A 17,588-nucleotide genomic window follows, 5' to 3' on the forward strand; every position below is an offset into this window, starting at 1 on the left:
TCTTTCCTGCCAGGGCAACACGACCTTGTTAACAAATTCAAACAACACTTTGTGGGGTGGCTTCATCTCACTTTTGTATACATCCTTGGCCTCTAGCTCTAACTCATTGTCAGCAAACTTCCTTGTACTGGCAAGGGAGGTTCTCTAGGCTTGGCCATTTGAGCTTTTTGTAATCATTGTACCCTTCAGTAGGTACACCCAGAATCTCTCCCAATTCCTTGTCGTCGAAGCTCACAGTCACTCCCTTCACCACACTGGTGACTCTGCCATTTTTGATCTCACAATTTGCCATGAATTATACAATTTCAGCCCTGACAACCCTTCCATCCATCTAAAGGACCATGTCCTTCTAACCCTGCAGTTGTAGTTTTTGCAGCAGCATGACCATGCCTTCCTCCTCCAAGTCCCTCAGGAGTCTACCCTTCAAGATGGTTCTTTTTCCAAACTTCTCCTTCTTGTCTTGTTCTTCATCGGTTTGTTCTTCTTCTTCACTCTCTTCTTCCTCCACTACTTTCACTTTTCTAGATTTCACGGCAGACCTCGTTCTTTTCGCCAAGGTAGAAGGTTTTGCAAAGTTTGTCTTTGAAGGGGACTTCTTTTTGGAAGTTTTTCTTTTCTTTGTCTTTGGAGTCTCAACCTCTTCCTCCTCTACCTTGTTTTTATCACAAAAAATCAGGTCCATCTCCTCAATTTCAACTGCCTCAACAGGATCAACCACCTTCTTCTTTCCCTTTGTAGCAACTTTTCTTTTACTCTCTTCTAGAGCTTTTTCCAGTTCAGTCTCACTCTGCTTCTTCTGACTCCTTGTAGCTCTTTTTCTTGTAAGCGGAGTCTCTACAGGGATAGAAGAAGCAATCTTTCTCTTCTTGTTTGCCCTAACCGTTCCAGAGATTTTAACTCCTGAACTCTTCTTCCGTTTAGGATTGTAACTGTCAGACACTCGTTACAATAGGTCTTCGAGGGGTTCCTTCACAGATGAAACAAGTTCTTGAACATTTTCCCCTAACCTAACCAACACCTCAACAACTTATCCAGACCCACTACCCCATTTTTCTCTCAAACTTTCTTCCTATCCAGCAGATTCCTCACTCCATACTACCATAGCTCCTGTTTCTTCAGTCAAACCAACAGGAGTGGGTGAAGATTCAACCACTCTTTTTCCCATTCACCTCACATAACCTTGAGCACCCTCACTCTCTTTTTCTTTTTATTTTTACCATCCAGTTTTCCAGATTCAGTTATTTCAACCCCAACCATAGTTCCTACCAAAACAAACCTATTTTCCAGATTTTCAGCAACCTCGGAGATTGTCTCATATGTAATTTTTGGACAAGATGTTACATTCTCTATTTCATATGAAACAATTTCTTCCCCCTCACTTGCAGACTTAAAAGATTCTTCAGATTTTTGGGGTTTTTTTTGCCAGACTTGCTTTTAACTGCTCATTGATTTTTTTGATTTGTTCTCCTTCAGCGACTACCTTGCGAGCAATTATCTTGAACCTTCCTTTCTTAGAGGTGGGTGTGGGTGAAAATGTGATGGATGGTGTGGGTGTAGTTTCCTTAGGTGGTGATGAGGGATTCTCAAAAGGGTTTGCCATTGCTTTTATGAGTGTTTTAGAAAAGACGAGAGAAGATTGTGAGAGTTGTTTGACGGCAGGGTAGTTTAGAAGTGGAGAAATGGGTAAGTCCAAATCAAATTTAAAGAGGGAGAGTTTAATTGGGTAACAACAGCTTTTTCAGAAGCTCAGAAGTCTAATCAAACTGGGAGTCAGTTTTAAAAGACGTTGAAGACTCTCCTTGGGTAAAACTAGTTTATTTTGTAATGGATAAGTTCAAGAAAGGTTAGGATTAAATAGGACTCTCCTTTTGATCATAATCCAAATATAATTATTTCAAAATATGCAGAGTGGAGAGTACGTACCACGTAATTCTAATGAACCAGGTTATTCATTGAGAAATCTCTTGTGTAAGTCTGAAGTTTCCAAGAAAATAAAGATAATATTATAAGAGATTAATGAGACATTTTAGCACATGGCACAAGAGTATACTAGTGAAAGTATGAGACTAGGCAAAATCTAATCTAATTATGTACAAAACTCACAAATTGTCTAACCATTTTAAAGTTAGAACTGGTTCCTTTTAGGTGATCTTAATCATCCCTAATTATAATATGTTCCTTTCAAAGTGATCTCAACTTAGAGCTTTTGTGAAGATGACAACTATTTGCTTGTCACCAGTACAAAATTCCACAGTGATCAAACCCTTTTCATAGTTGTCCCTCAAAAAGTGACACCTAACATCTATGTGCTTAGTTCTTTTGTGATTAACCGGGTTCTTGGTCATATAAATTGCACTAGTGTAATCATAAAAGATGGGGATACAACCTACATTAATTCCAAAATTCATTAATTGTTGTTTGATCCACAACAATTGAGCATATCATGAGGCAGCAACAACATACTCAACTTCAGTAGTAGATAAGGCCACAAAAGTTTGCTTTTTGGTAGCCCAAGACACAAGACATGAGCCAAGAAAATGTGCCATACCTGAGGTGCTTTTGCTATTCATAAAAAAACCTGCATAATCAGTATCAGCATATCCCACTAAGTTAAAATTACTACCTTTTGGATACCATAGACAAAGGTCAGTGGTGCCTTTTAGGTATCTCAAGATCCTCTTGACATCAGTCAAGTGAGACTCCTTTGGATTTGCCTGAAATCTAGCACAAAATCCTACACTGAAAACAATGTCAGGTCTGCTAGCAGTGAGACATAACAAGGAGCCAATCATTCCTTTATACAACATCTGATCAGCAGATGAACCAGGTTCATCTACATCCAATTTTGTGGCTGTTGCTATATGAGTGTCAATTTCTTTAGAATCTTCCATTTTAAACCTTTTAAGAAACTCTTTCATATACTTCTGCTGATGGATCATAGTTCCATTTAAATTTTGTTTAATTTGTAAGCCTAAGAAGAAATTAAGCTCACCCATCATGCTAATTTCAAATTCACTCCCATTAGTTTAACAGATTCTATACTTAACTTATCATTTGTTGCTCCAAAGATTATATCATCAACATATATCTGAACTATCATGAGATCTTTACCTTTTTCTTTCAAGAATAAAGTATTTTCAATTTTACCTCTCTTGTAGCCATGCTCAAGCAAGAATTTTGACAATCTTTCATATCATGCTCTTGGAGCCTGCTTGAGCCCATAAAGTTCCTTGTCAAGCTTGTACACATGATCAGGACATTCCTTGCTTTCAAAGTCCGGAGGTTGCTTGACAACCACTTCTTCCTTTAGATAGCCATTGGGGAAGGCACTCTTGACATCCATCTGATGGAGAGTAAATTCCATGTAGGCAACAAAGGTTATAAGGAGTCTAATTGATTCTAGTCTTGCAACTGGAGCAAAAGTCTCATCATAGTATATGCTCTCCTCTTAACTATATCCTTGAACCACCAATCATGCCTTGTTCCTTGTAACTGTTCCATCTTCGTCAAGTTTGTTTCTGAAGACCCATTTTGTGCCAATTATTGATCTGTCCTTGGGTCTTGGTACCATATGCCAAACTTGACTTCTTTTAAATTGGTTGAGTTCATCTTGCATTGCATTCACCTAGTCTGCATCCTGCAAAGCCTCAACAACATTTTTAGGTTTAATAAGAGATAAAAAAGCATCAAAAGCACAAAGATTCTTCAAAGAAGATCTGGTTTTGATTCCAGATATTGGATCAGTAATTATGTTCTCAATGGGATGAGAACTTTGATACTTGTAAGGTTTCACAAATAGCTGGTTTCCCCTAGATGTTCCTTCAATGTTTTGTTGTTGAGGAACATGTTCATTGTCACGACCCAAAATTCACACCTTCGGGACCGTGATGGTGCCTAACATTTCACTTGCTAGGCAAGCCAATGTTAGAGAAATCCTTGAGCCAGGTTTTAAACAATTTAATTAAGTAAAACCAATTCAACAGAAATGAAGCCAAAATAAAGTACGAAAAAGCATAATAATCCAATACCTAGTACAACCCAGATCTGGAGTCACAAGTACACGAGCTTCTAGAGGTTCTACAAATAAAGTCTCGAAGGAGGAAGGGGAATTCAAGGTCTGCGGATGCCAACAGATCTACCTCGAGTCTCCAAATGCGCTAATCCGAGCTGATGCACCTCACAGACAGCTGGGATCAGTACCAAAATCTGCACAAAAAGTGTAGAGTGTAGTATGAGTACAACCGACCCAATTTACTCCGTAAGTGTCGAGCCTAACCTCGATGAAGTAGTGACGAGGCTATTACAGGATACCCACATAATTAAACATGTACAGACGAAAAATATACGTACGACATAACAACAATAAAGATTTAACATGTATGATTGTGAGGGGACGTGAAAAGGGGTACAAGATACAGTCACTACAACAGGAAATGACAACATGAAACAGTTAATAAACCTTTAACCAATGAAAATAGAGAAATCATAATAAATAAAGACTGCACGACATCACCTATCGTGCTTTTACTCTCGACCTCACCATGAAAAAATAACAATGGCACAGCACCACCCTTCGTTCTTTCACTCTCTCAATCTCTCCATAAAATAATAAATATGGCACGACATCATTCTTCATGCTTTTACTATCAATTTCATCATGAAATGATAAATACGGCACGACATCACCCTTAGTGCTTTAACTCTCTTCCTTACTATGTATAAATCAATAAATGAACAATAACCAGCACGTCATCACCCTTCGTGCTTTAACACTCTCCCTTACCATGTAGAAAAATATATAACATTTGGGAGGAAGAATAAGCAAATATAAACCTTACGTCAACAACGGTTCCACAATACCGAACCTCAACTTACAACAATGCTCAATTGTCACAAATAGTTCATAAATGCGGAAAGACGATCAATTAAGTAATAAACTAGTCTAAGCATGGATATCATAATCAAAGAAGGAAGCAAATTACAATAAATAAGTTCCACCCGCATGCTTTAACCCAATAACAACGCATAAGTACTCGTCACCTCACATATACGATGTACCCGACATTTTAAACATGTAGATAAAAGGCAAACAAGTCCTAATCCCTCAAGTCAAGGTTAACCACGACACTTACCTCACTCCGCAGCCAATTCAGAGCTCTACCAGGGCCTTTCCTCTAAAATCTGCCTCCAAACCACTCGTATCTAACCACAATCGACTCGATAACGTCAAATAATGCTAAGGGAATGAATTACAATACATAAAGATAGGATTTTTACACTTTTCCCACAAGGTCAAAAAAATCAACCCCGGGCATGCTTGGTCAAAATCGAGGTTCAGACCAAAATTTATTTACCCATTCACCTCCGAGCCCGATTATGTAATTAGCCTTTAAATCCGACCTCGAATTGAGGTCTAAATCTCGAATTAGCAAAAAACCTCAATTCTTCCTAAATCCCTAGTTTTCTACCATGAAAGAACAAAGATTAGGGCTAGAAATTAATGGGTGATGTTAGAAATGGAAGAAAATGAGTTAAAGGGTACAAACCTATGAATTGGTGTTGAGTTTTCCCCTCAAATTCGCCTCTAGGCCGAATTCTAATGGAGAGTTTATGAAAAATGGAAGAAATCCCGTTTTGGGACTGTTTTAAATCACTGGCGTCAGGTGTTCATCGCGTTCGCTTGAAATTTGACACATTTGCGAAGAGCATGGCCTAACTAGCTTACGCGATCGCGAGTAACTCCACGCGTTCGCGAAGGTCTAGGCCGCTCACCTCCGCATTCGCGAGAGTGGGCTTGCGTTCGCGTAGAGTTATTTCAACTCCCCTGCCGATCCTATCTAACACCACGCGTTCGCGTGTGACTGGTTGCGTCCGCGAAGAGCAACCCCCCCCCCCCAATGCTCTGTGTTCGCGACTAAAGTCTCGCGTTTGCGTAGAACAAAATCCTCCCCAGTCCCAGATCCCCTTCGCGATCATGAGTATGGCTTTGCGATCGCGATCGCGAGAATGGCTTCGCGATCGCAAGAATGGCTTCGCGATCGCGAAGCACAACGCACCAGATGACAGTTGAAGCTCAAATCCCATATTTTTCGAAGATCAAAAGGTCTGTAGGCTATCCGAAACTCACCCGAGCCCTCGGGGCTCCAAACCATATATGCACACAAGTCAAAAAAAAACCATACGAACTCGTTCGTGCGATCAAATCGCCAAAGTAACACTTAGAACTACGAATAGGACACCAAATCAAATGAAATTTTTAATGAAACTTAAGAATTTCTATTTTAACCGGGCGTCCGAATCGCGTCAAATCACTTCCGTTTTGCACCAAATTTTGCAGACAAATCATAAATATCGTAATGGACCTATACCAAGTTCCGAAACCAAAATCTGAACCCGGTATCAACAAAGTCAAACATCAGTCCAATTTATAAATTTTTAAACCTTTAAACTTCAAATTTTTAACAAATTGCGATAACTCAAGCTAGGGACCTCCGAATTTGATTCCGAGCATACGCCCAAGTCCCAAATCACGATACAGACCCACCAGAACCGTCAAAATACGAATTCGGGTCTGTTTGCACAAAACATTGACCAAAGTAAACTCAAATGCATTTTAAGGCACGAATTCACATTTTAATCAAGTTTTAACATAAAAGCCTCCCGAAAAAAAGGCACGGACTGCACACACAAATCAAGGAAGGCTAAAATGATATACTTGAGGTTTCGAAACAGAGAATTAAGGTTTAAAACTCTAGTTGACCTATCGGGTCATCATATTCTCCACCTCTAAAATAATCGTTCGTCCTCGAACGAACATAGAAAAGTACATGAACTGGTGAAAAGGTGTGGATATCTACTCCGCATATTCGGATCAGACTCCCAAGTAGATGCCTTGATCGGCTGACCTCTCCACTCCACTCGAACTAAAGGATAACTCTTTGACCTCAACTGTCAAACCTACCGGGCTAGAATAGCCATCGGCTACTCCTCGTAAGTCAAATCCTTGTCCAACTAGATTGAGCTGAAATCTAACACATGAGACGGATCACCGTGATACTTCCGGAGCATGGACACATGGAACACCGGATGGACTGCTAATAAATTAGGTGGTAATGCGAGCTTGTAGGCCACCTCACCCACTCTTTGAAAAATCTCAAAAGGCCCGATGTACCTAGGGCTCAACTTGCCCTTCTTCCCAAACCTCATCACACCCTTCATGGGTGAAACTCGAAGCAATACCCTCTCTCCGACCATGAATGCAACATCACAAACTCGATGGTCGGCATAACTCTTCATCCTAGACTGAGCTGTGTGAAGTTGATCCTGAATAATCTTGACCTTATCCAAGGCATCCTGTACCAAATCTGTACCCAACAACCAAGCCTCCCCCAGCTCGAACCATCCAATTGGCGAACAATACCATCACATGTATAATGCCTTATAGGGAGCCATCTGAATGCTCGACTATAGTTGTTGTTGTAGGCAAACTCCGCAAGTGGCAACAACTGATCCCAAGATTCCCCGAAATCTATAACACAAGCGCGGCGCATATCCTTCAATATCTGAATAGTGCGCTCGGACTGTCCATCCGTCTGAGGATGAAATGTTGTGCTCAACTCAACCTGCGTGCATAACTCACACTGTACTGCTCTCCAGAAGTGTGAGGTGAACTGCGTATCTCGATCAGAAATGATAGACACAGGCACACCGTGTAGGCGGACAATCTCGCGGATATAAATCTCAACCAACTGCTCTGAAGAATCTGCAACTGCCACAGGAATGAAATGCTCTGCCTTGGTCAGCCTGTCCATAATAACCCATACCGCATCGAACTTCCTATGAGTCCGTGGGAGTCCAATAACAAAATCCATAGTGATAAGCTCCCACTTCCACTCGGGAATATCTAACTTCTGAAGCAAACCACCAGGTCTCTGATGTTTGTACTTAACTTCCTGACAATTTAAACACTGAGATACATATGCAACTATATCCTTCTTCATCCTTCTCCACCAGTAATGTTGTTGCAAGTCCTGATACATCTTGGCGGCACCCGGATGAATAGAATACCGGGAACTGTGGGTTGCCTCAAGAATCAACTCATGAAGTCCATCTACATTGGGCACACAAATACGACCCTGCATCCTCAAAACCCCATCATCTCCCACAGTAACCTGCCTGACACCACCATGCCGCACCGTGTCCCTAAGGACAAGCAAATGGGTGATATCATAGTCTTTCAATAGATCCAACCACCTATTCTGCCTCAAATTGAGATCCTTCTGTTTGAACAAATACAAAAGACTCCGGTGGTCCGTGAATACCTCGCACGACACGCTGTAAAGATAGTGCCTCCAAATCTTCAGCGCATGGACAATTTCTGCCAACTCTAAGTCATGAACAAGGTAATTCTTCTTACGAACCTTCAACTGCCACGATGCATTTGCGATCTCTCTACCATCTTGCATCAGTACAACACCGAGCCCCACAGGAGATGCATCACAATACACCGTGTAAGATCCTGAACATGTGGGCAATACCAACACTGGCGCCGTAGTCAAAGTAGTCTTGAGATTCTGAAAGCTCATCTCACACTCATCTGATCATATGAACGGGGCACCCTTCTGGGTCAGTCTGGTCAATGAGGCTACTATAGATGAAAACCTCTCCACGAACCGACGGTAATAACTCGCCAAACCCAGGAAACTCCGAATCTCCGTAGCTGAAGTGGGTCTAGGCCAGTTCTGAACTGCCTCAATTTTCTTAGGATCCACTTGTATGCCCTCTACCGATATGACGTGCCCCAAAAGGCGACTGAGTCTAACCAAAACTCGTACTTTGAAAACTTGGCATATAACTGGCTATCCCTCAAAGTCTGAAGTATAATCCGAAGATGCTGCTCGTGCTCCTCTCGACTACGGGAGTAGATCAAGATATCGTCAATAAATACAATCACGAAGTAATCCAAGTAGGTCTTGAACACCCGGTTCATCAAATCCATAAATGCTGCTGGGGAATTAGTCAGCCCAAATAACGTCACTAGAAACTCATAATGCCCATACCGAGTTCGAAAAGCTTTCTTAGGGACATCGGATGCCCTGATCTTCAACTGATGGTAGCCAGACCTCAAATCAATCTTCGAAAATACCTTGGCACCCTGAAGTTGATCAAATAAGTCATCAATCCTCGACAATGGATACTTGTTCTTGATGGTGACTTTGTTCAACTGCCGATAGTCTATGCACATCCTCATCGATCCATCTTTCTTCTTCACGAATAATACAGGTACACCCCAGGGCGAGACACTAGGTCTAATAAATACCTTATCAAGGAAATCTTGCAGCTGCTCCTTCAATTCTTTCAACTTTGGCGGCCCAGAATAGAAATGGGCTGAGTGCCCGGAGCCAAATCAATACAGAAGTCAATATCTCTGTCGGGTGGCATCCCCGACAGATCTGTAGGAAACACCCCTGGAAACTCACGAACAACTGGTACTGAATCCATGGAAGGAACTTCCGCACTAGAATTGCGGAAATAAGCCAAATAAGCCAGATACCCTTTTTCGACCATACGCCGAGGCTTCACATAAGAGATAACCCTGCTGGTAGAATGGCCAGGAGTCCCCTTCCACTCTAATCGAGGCAACCCCAGCAAGGCTAAGGTCACCGTTTTAGCGTGACAATCCAATATAGCATGATAAGGTGACAACCAATCCATACCCAAGATGACATCAAAATCTACCATATCGAAAAGTAGTAGATCTACGCTAGTCTCAAGACTCCCAATAGTAACCACACACGAATGATAAACACGATCTACTACGATATAATCTCCCACAGGTGTGGACACATACACAAGAGCACCCAAAGAATCACGAGGCACAACCAGATATAGAGCAAAGTAGGATGACACATAGGAATAAGTAGAGCCCAGATTAAATAGAACTGAAGCATCTCTATGGCAACTAGGAAACTACCTGTGATAACAATGTCAGATGACTCGGCCTCAGGCATCGCTGGAAAGGCATAAAATTGGGGCTGGGCCCCACCACTCTAAATCGCGTCCCTGGGACGGCCTCTAACTGGATGGCCTCCACCTCTAATGGCCTGACCTCCACCTCTAGTTGCATGACCCCTACCTCTAGATGGTTGAGCGGGTGGTGAAGCAACCGGTGCCGGGACCATGGCACGAGAACCCTACTGTTGTGAGCTGCCCGGTGCCCGAGGGCAAAATCTAGCAATGTGCCTCGGATCACCATAAGTATAACAGGATCTTGGCTGCTGTGACTGCTGACCCTGAAACTGACCATGTCGACTTGAGTAACCACCTCGAAAACTCTGGAGCGGAGGTGCACTAATAGGAGCTGGTGGCGTACTATAGGCTAGTTGGTCGGGATGAGACATGTGAGGGTCGCGACCACCTGAAGCATTGTGAGATGCCTGGAGCGCTGAGTGAAAAGGCCTGGAAGGATGACCTCTACCAAAAGTACCCCTACCTCCAGACGAGGCACCACTGAACCCACCGAAATGACGAGGCCTCTTATCAGACCCCTGCCCTCTCTTCTGTGCAAGAACCACCTCAATCTGTCTAGCAACATTAGCAGCCTTCTGAAAGGAAATCTCATTCTGATCTCTCTCTGTAGGAGGCAAGAGAATAGCATGACGAGCTAGATCCACAAAACGGGTCTCGTACTGAGTAACACTCATACTGCCCTGCTGGAGACGCTCAAACTGCCTGCGGTAATCATCTCTCAGTGTGATAGGGAGAAACTTCTCTAGAAATAGCTGTGAGAACTGCTCCCAAGTAAGTGAAGGTGAGCCAGCTGGTCTGGTCAACATATAATCTCTCCACCACCTCTTGGCGGAACCCGTCATCTGGAACACAGCAAAATCGACCCCATTGATCTAAACTATACCCATGTTCCGAAGCACCTCATGGCAGTGGTCAAGATAATCCTATGGGTCCTCAGAAGGTTCACCACTGAAGTGAACTGGAAAGAGCTTAGTAAACTTGTCCAATCTCAATAAAGCCTCAAAAGACATAGCGGGACTATCACCGGCCTGGGCCTCAACAACTGGGTGAACTACCCCAACTGATGGGGCTGCTGAAGTCTGATACTGGGGATCTATCTACTCCAGAGTGTGAGTAGTAGGAGTCTATGCTCTTCCCCCAGCCTGAGAGACGGTTGGTTCCACCGGAAATGCACCAGCGTGTAAGGGTGTTCAAAACCGAACTAAAACCGAAAACCAAACCGAAATCGAAGCTTAATGGCTTAATATTTAGGCTTATTGGTATCAGTTTAATGGTTTAACGGACGGGGAACGGATTTGAATTTTTTTATTAACGGCTTATCGGTTTGGGGGCGGATTATTCAATTTTTTTAACGGATAATCCGTTAATCCGTTAAGAATATATATATATATATATATATATATATATATATATATATATATATAATTTATTTTTATCCATATATATATATTAAATAATCAAAAGCCTTTCTTCCACTTCCAGTACTCTATCTCTATTCTCTATTACTAATTTACTATTAGACATTTAGTTATAATTTACTATTCCAGTTAGTTACTATTAGATATTTTTGATGTCATGTATTATACCCAGTGTTCTCTTCTATTTCTTCTGATAGTTATAAGTTGTTAATAGGCTCATCCCTAGAGATGATTCTACTGGAAAATACGCTGGAATGTAGCTCTCTATTTCTTCTATTTAGCTCTCTTCTTAGGTGCCATATTCTATAGACTGGAATGTAGTCTGCTGAGCATAGGAATTTTATTTTGAGTCACAGCGGTCAGCAAACAATTAATGCACGCAATAAAGATTGAATTAGGCCGATAAACCGCCCGATAAGAGCTAAACCGATACCAATCCGCCCGATATCTTATCGGGTGGCTAGAGGATTAATACATTTAAAAGCCGATAACTGATAAGCCAAACCGTTAAGAGTAAATAACCGCCCAATCCGCCCGATAAGCAGCCCTACCAGCGTGGGCCACACTTTCCATAAGACCCACCAAACGGACTAGAGCATCCTAAAGTACTCGGGTGGAGATGAACCCCTCCGGGACCTGAGCTGGTCTAACAGGTACAGTCTAAGCTGGAACCTCCTCATCAAAGTCCACATGAGGCTCCACTGCTAGTGCTAATGTTCGAGCTCTAGGCTGAGCTCTGCCTCGGCCTCTGGCGCGACCTTGGCTCCACCTCTGCCTCTCGTAGGAGCTGCCACTGGGGGCTCCGGCTACTGTCCAGCTGAAGATGCAATACGTATTCTCTCCATCTGCGAGAGAACAAGAGTAGAAGAGATCAATCATTAGTAATAGAACAAAATCACACGATAGAGAAGAATAGAAGTGAAAGTGTCCCTAACTCCGTACCCTTTGAAGATAAGTACAGATGTCTCTGTGCTCGTGACTCGTGAGACATAGGTAACCTAGTGCTCTGATACCAACTTGTCACGACCCGAAATTCTCACCTACGGGACCGTGATGGCGCCTAATATTTCACTTGCTAGGCAAGCCAACGTTAGAGAAATCCTTGAGCCAGTTTTTAAATAATTCAAATAAGTAAAACCAATTAAACAGAAATGGAGCCAAAATAGAGTACGAAATAGCATAATAATCCAATACCTAGTACACCCCGGATCTGGAGTCACAAGTACACAAACTTTTAGAGGTTCTACAAACAAAGTATGAAATAAATACAACTGTCTCGAATGAGATGAACAGTAAATAAGAAAGGAGGAAGGGGACTTCAAGGTCTGCAGGACGTCACCAGATCTACCTCACAGATAGCTGGGACCCCGGTCATAAAGATAGGATTTTTACACTTTTCCTGCAAGGTCAAAAGCATCAACCCCGGGACCGCTTGGTCAAAATCGAGGTTCAGACCAAAATTCATTTACACATTCATCCCCGAGCCCGATTATGTAATTAACCTTGAAATTTGACCTCGAATTGAGGTCTAAATCCCGAATTTGCAAATAACCCAAATGTTTTCTAAATTCCTAGTCTTCTACCATGAAAGAACAAAGATTAGGGCTAGAAATTAATGGGTGATGTTAAAAATGGAAGAAAATGAGTTAAAGTGTACAAACCTATGAATTGGTGTTGAGTTTTCCCCTCAAATTGGCCTCTAGGCCGAGCCCTAATGGAGAATTTATGAAAAATGGAAGAAATCCCGTTTTGGGACTGTTTTAAATCACTAGCGTCAGGTGTTCATCGCGTTCGCGTGAAACCTGATGCATTCGCGAATAGCATAGCCTAACTGGCTTACGCGATCGCGAGTAACTCCATGCGTTCGCGAAGGTCTAAGCCGCCTCACCTCTGCGTTCTAAAGACTGGGCTCACGTTCGCGTACAGTTACCTCAACTCCCCTACCGAGCCTATCTAACGCTACGCGTTCGCGAAGAGCAACCCCCCCCAATGCTCCGTGTTCGCGGCTAAGGTCTCGCGTTTGCGTAGAACAAAATCCTCCCCAGTCCCAGATCCCCTTCACGATCGCGAAGCACAACGAACCAGATGACAGCTGAAGCTCAAAAACCAGATTTTTCGAAGATCAAAAGGTCTATAGGCTATCCGAAACTCACCTGAGCTCTCGGGGCTCCAACCATATATGCACACAAGTCAAAAAATCCCATACGAACTCGTTCGCGCGAACAAATAGCCAAAGTAACACCTAGAACTACGAATAGGACACCAAATCAAATGAAATTTTTAATGAAACTTAAGAATTTCTATTTTAACAACCGGACGTCTGAATCACGTCAAATCACTTCCGTTTTGCACCAAATTTTGCAGACAAGTCACAAATATCGTAATGGATCTATACCAAGTTCTGGAACTAAAATCCGAACTCGTTATCAACAAAGTCAACATCAGTCTAATTTATAAATTCTTTAAACCTTTAAACTTCAACTTTTCAACAAATTGCGATAACTCAAGTTAGGGACCTCCGAATTCGATTTCGAACATACGCCCAAGTCTCAAATCACGATACGGACCCACCGGGACCGTCAAAATACGAATTCAGGTCCGTTTGCACAAAACATTGTCCGAAGTCAACTCAAATAGATTTTTAAGGCACAAATTCACATTTTAATCAATTTTTAACATAAAGGCCTCTCGAAAAAAGACACGGACTGCACACACAAATTGAGAAAGGCTAAAATGAGATACTTGAGGTTTCGAAATACAGAATTAAGGTTTAAAACTCTAGTTGACCTATCGGGTCATCACATTGATAGACAGGTTCCCTCGAGGTTTGAGGATCAGTTCCTCTTTGTTCAGTTCCCCCTGTTAGGTTGCCCTGGGTGGAAGAACTTGTTCCATCACATGTTCCTTCCTCTAGTGCAACTTCAGTATGGGTTGTGGTTTCATTTGAGTTTCTTACTGTCACACCTCCTTTTTCCGAGGGGATAGGGGAGTTTGATTATTTAATCAGAGTCGCCACTTGAAATAATTGTTATGGTGTCCCAAGTCACCGGTTTATTTTAAAATCCCAAATCGAGCAAATTGACTCTATTTATGGTCCGCGAACACAAAAGACCGGATAAGGAATTCTGTTAACCCGGGAGAAGGTGTGAGGCACTCCCGAGTTTCGTGATTTTAGCACGGTCATTCAACTATTAATAATTGGCATAATTATCTGATTTAATACGTGTTTAAAACCTATTGTGCATTATTAACTTTTTAATCGCTTTTAATATTTATGAAATTTATTTAAATAAGTCGCAATGTCACGCACTTATTGTTTTTGTATGTATTGCAAATCACCCCACGTGAAACGTACCCGTGATTCACAATATGTTTATTTTAATTATTATTCGAAGTTCTGGTTGAGTCACATGCACACCCGAATTTGGGGAATTATGTATCACGACTACGCCACGAGAACCGTACCCATAGTCGTGATGATTTAATCACGCGCCTAAAGCAAACTACAATATTTAATTAATTATTTCCTAAGCTAATTTAGGATTGTATGAAGGCAGCACATTATGGAAAGAGGGCTCGTTAGAATCAAACATTCGCTGGGTCATTGCGGGAAGAATGGCGTTCATACTCCGAGATTGCGGTTGATTTTCTAAAATGTTGATGAAAGCCAAAATTCATATCTTTAGCTAACATGATTTAATTATGTGGGCTAAGCTTGATTTATACAACAAATAAATTGAGGCTGTCCACATCTAAACCCATCTGCCTTACATTGGAGAGGTCCACAATCAGAGTTCATAGAATTCAAATGGACAAGGCTCCACATACATGGGCTTTGCATGCTTGCTCAGCCCAATACAAAGTACCAACACTGATACAGTAATCCTATATCATGCAAAATAGCTTTTTAATAAATTACAGTCCTCCTTGGGTTCAAATACATCCACATGAAAATTGCAGAGTACATCAATGGTCTCTATAATTAATTATGACAACATTCACACTTTAAATTAGAAACAACAATCTTTTAAACATATCTTCAAAATCCCATTCTTTAACTTGTAGCTATTCGACTTCACAGGAATGCAAATTCCACGAAAGCCATTTTCCAAAAATAGAAACTCGTTTAATTCTTGTACCTCAAACCAGTCTGCATTGTTATTAGAATATAAAAGGAAAACCCAGATTTCAGCAGTTCAATTTCGAATTCAAGCAGCATATAATTACTGATGTGATACACAAGCTGAATTTTAACTAAAACATGTGAAATTCAACACATTCTTAGTCACAAATCACTGCTAAAACGATTTGTCTCTAATAAGCAAAACGATAAAAATCTTCAAGTAGTTGCTATATTAAAGATAAACATTCAATTTATGTTCAAGACCAAACAAACAATAAGTTTAAACACTGCAGCAAATAACTTCAAAGCAAAATAGCCCATACTTCAATACAAATCAGAAAAAAATACAAGTGAGAAGTATGTACCTAAACTTGTAAATGGAGCTGAACTCTTGCCAAATAAAGGCCAAGGAAAACAACTAATTAATGAGCTTAAAACAGATCAGCAGCAAAAATCAGGAAGACAATTCAAATCCCAGCTAAACAACAGAGTGACAGCAGCAGTAAAACCAGCAATTTCTTTCAAATCATACCAAGCTTTTGAACCCAGAAATGATGCAAGGATCCAGAGAGGTTAGAAGCAGCTTTTAATCCCTCTTTTTGGCTATTTTCTTTTTGTTTTTGGAGTGTCTTTGCAGCTATTAAAACTCAGATTTGGAACCTAAATTTTCTAGCAGCCGCGTCACTCTATTTTCTATCTAAGGACCCCTTCAAAATGAGTGAAAATGAGCCATTTATAGAAGGGATTATAGGGCAGCAACTCCATTTTACTAATTCACCCTCACCCTTTTAACTTTTGTTATTGACTCTTAGACCCCAAAAATCTGAATTATTTCTATTTTCTTTTTGGAGAGACCACCTTTTCTTTCTTCTAGAACCTTCTTTTAGTTATAAGAGAAAAGATTCCCTTAAGGTTAAAATCCCTTAATACCCTCTAAACTCTAGATAATTACAAATTTCTTTTACTCTCTCAATTACTGCTTTTGTTTTATTAACTTTCTGCAGTAGGCTTCCAGCAGTGGGCTTTTTAAACCTAAACTGGACTGGGCCAGCTCAAACTGGGATCCAAAGACCATCAATTGCCGTGTTTCAATAACTCTACTGCCCGGACCCAAATCCCATTAATAATATCTAAAATCAATTAAGACTTAAACAAAAAACTGAACATTGAAAATGGGGAATTAACGCAAGAGAGAAACAAACTAACAAAATTAAAGGTTTTTAATTTTAATGTCAGTACCTACCTTTAATCAAAGCAACTTGAAAACATGCAAAACACAAAATGAAACTGATTTGTTGAATTGCAAATAATCAGAGAAAGTCAGAAAGAGGAAAATGAGAAATTACCTACTAGAACCAAACATGCCAAAAGAGGAGAGGACGACCAATAATAAATAAGAAATTGAGGAAATAAGCTGCCTGAATCCGCCTTTTCAAATCGCCAAGCATTTCTGGCCGACGAGTATTCATTCAGATTCTCAGTCCGGCAAATACTTCGCAGGCCAGAAATCCATGAGGAGTTGAAGGTTTGGATTAAAAAGGAGAGCTAGAAGAAAGGTTTGGGGAATTTTTGGCCAGTCAACGGCCAATTGAACGGAATCCGGCTACCGTGAAGTAGGTCAGAACCAATGCCAATTGTCCCCTTTCATCAAGATGAATCGATTCAAGTAAGCTTCATCACTAAAAAAATTACGGAATTGAAGGAAATTGGGGAAGAAGTCAAAAAGACTGGATTTTTATTTTTAGATCTTTAATTCGGAAAGAATGAGTGACTTTTTAGAGGAACTAGTGGTGGATTTGGAGTGAGGGTGAGAAGTAGACTGTGGGGTGATGATTTGGGTGGATTTGGAGATCATCCGCCGCCGTAGGCGAATTCCGACGGCGGTTCTGGGCGAGGTTAAGAGAGATGATGAGGAGAGGGAATGAGAGAGATGAATCTAGGGTTTGAAAATTTTGGACAGTTTTATTTGGGTTGGGGAATTAGTTCCTAACCGTTGGATGGGGATCAAATCAAGGGCT

The 17,588-nt window shown here is 41.2% G+C and overlaps 1 long non-coding RNA gene across 1 annotated transcript; it reads right to left on the reverse strand.

Moving 5' to 3' along the window:
• Positions 1 to 15,219: 15,219 nt before the first annotated feature.
• Positions 15,220 to 16,910, reverse strand: LOC104116927 (uncharacterized). The gene is made up of 2 exons (XR_011415041.1): positions 15,936 to 16,910; positions 15,220 to 15,597 (listed from the first exon to the last, which is right to left on the reverse strand). It is a non-coding gene; the product is annotated as an uncharacterized lncRNA (long non-coding RNA).
• Between the last annotated feature and the right edge of the window lie 678 nt (positions 16,911 to 17,588).

This window comes from Nicotiana tomentosiformis, chromosome 3 (assembly GCF_000390325.3).
Source record: "Nicotiana tomentosiformis chromosome 3, ASM39032v3, whole genome shotgun sequence".
NCBI classification, from domain to species: domain Eukaryota; kingdom Viridiplantae; phylum Streptophyta; class Magnoliopsida; order Solanales; family Solanaceae; genus Nicotiana; species Nicotiana tomentosiformis.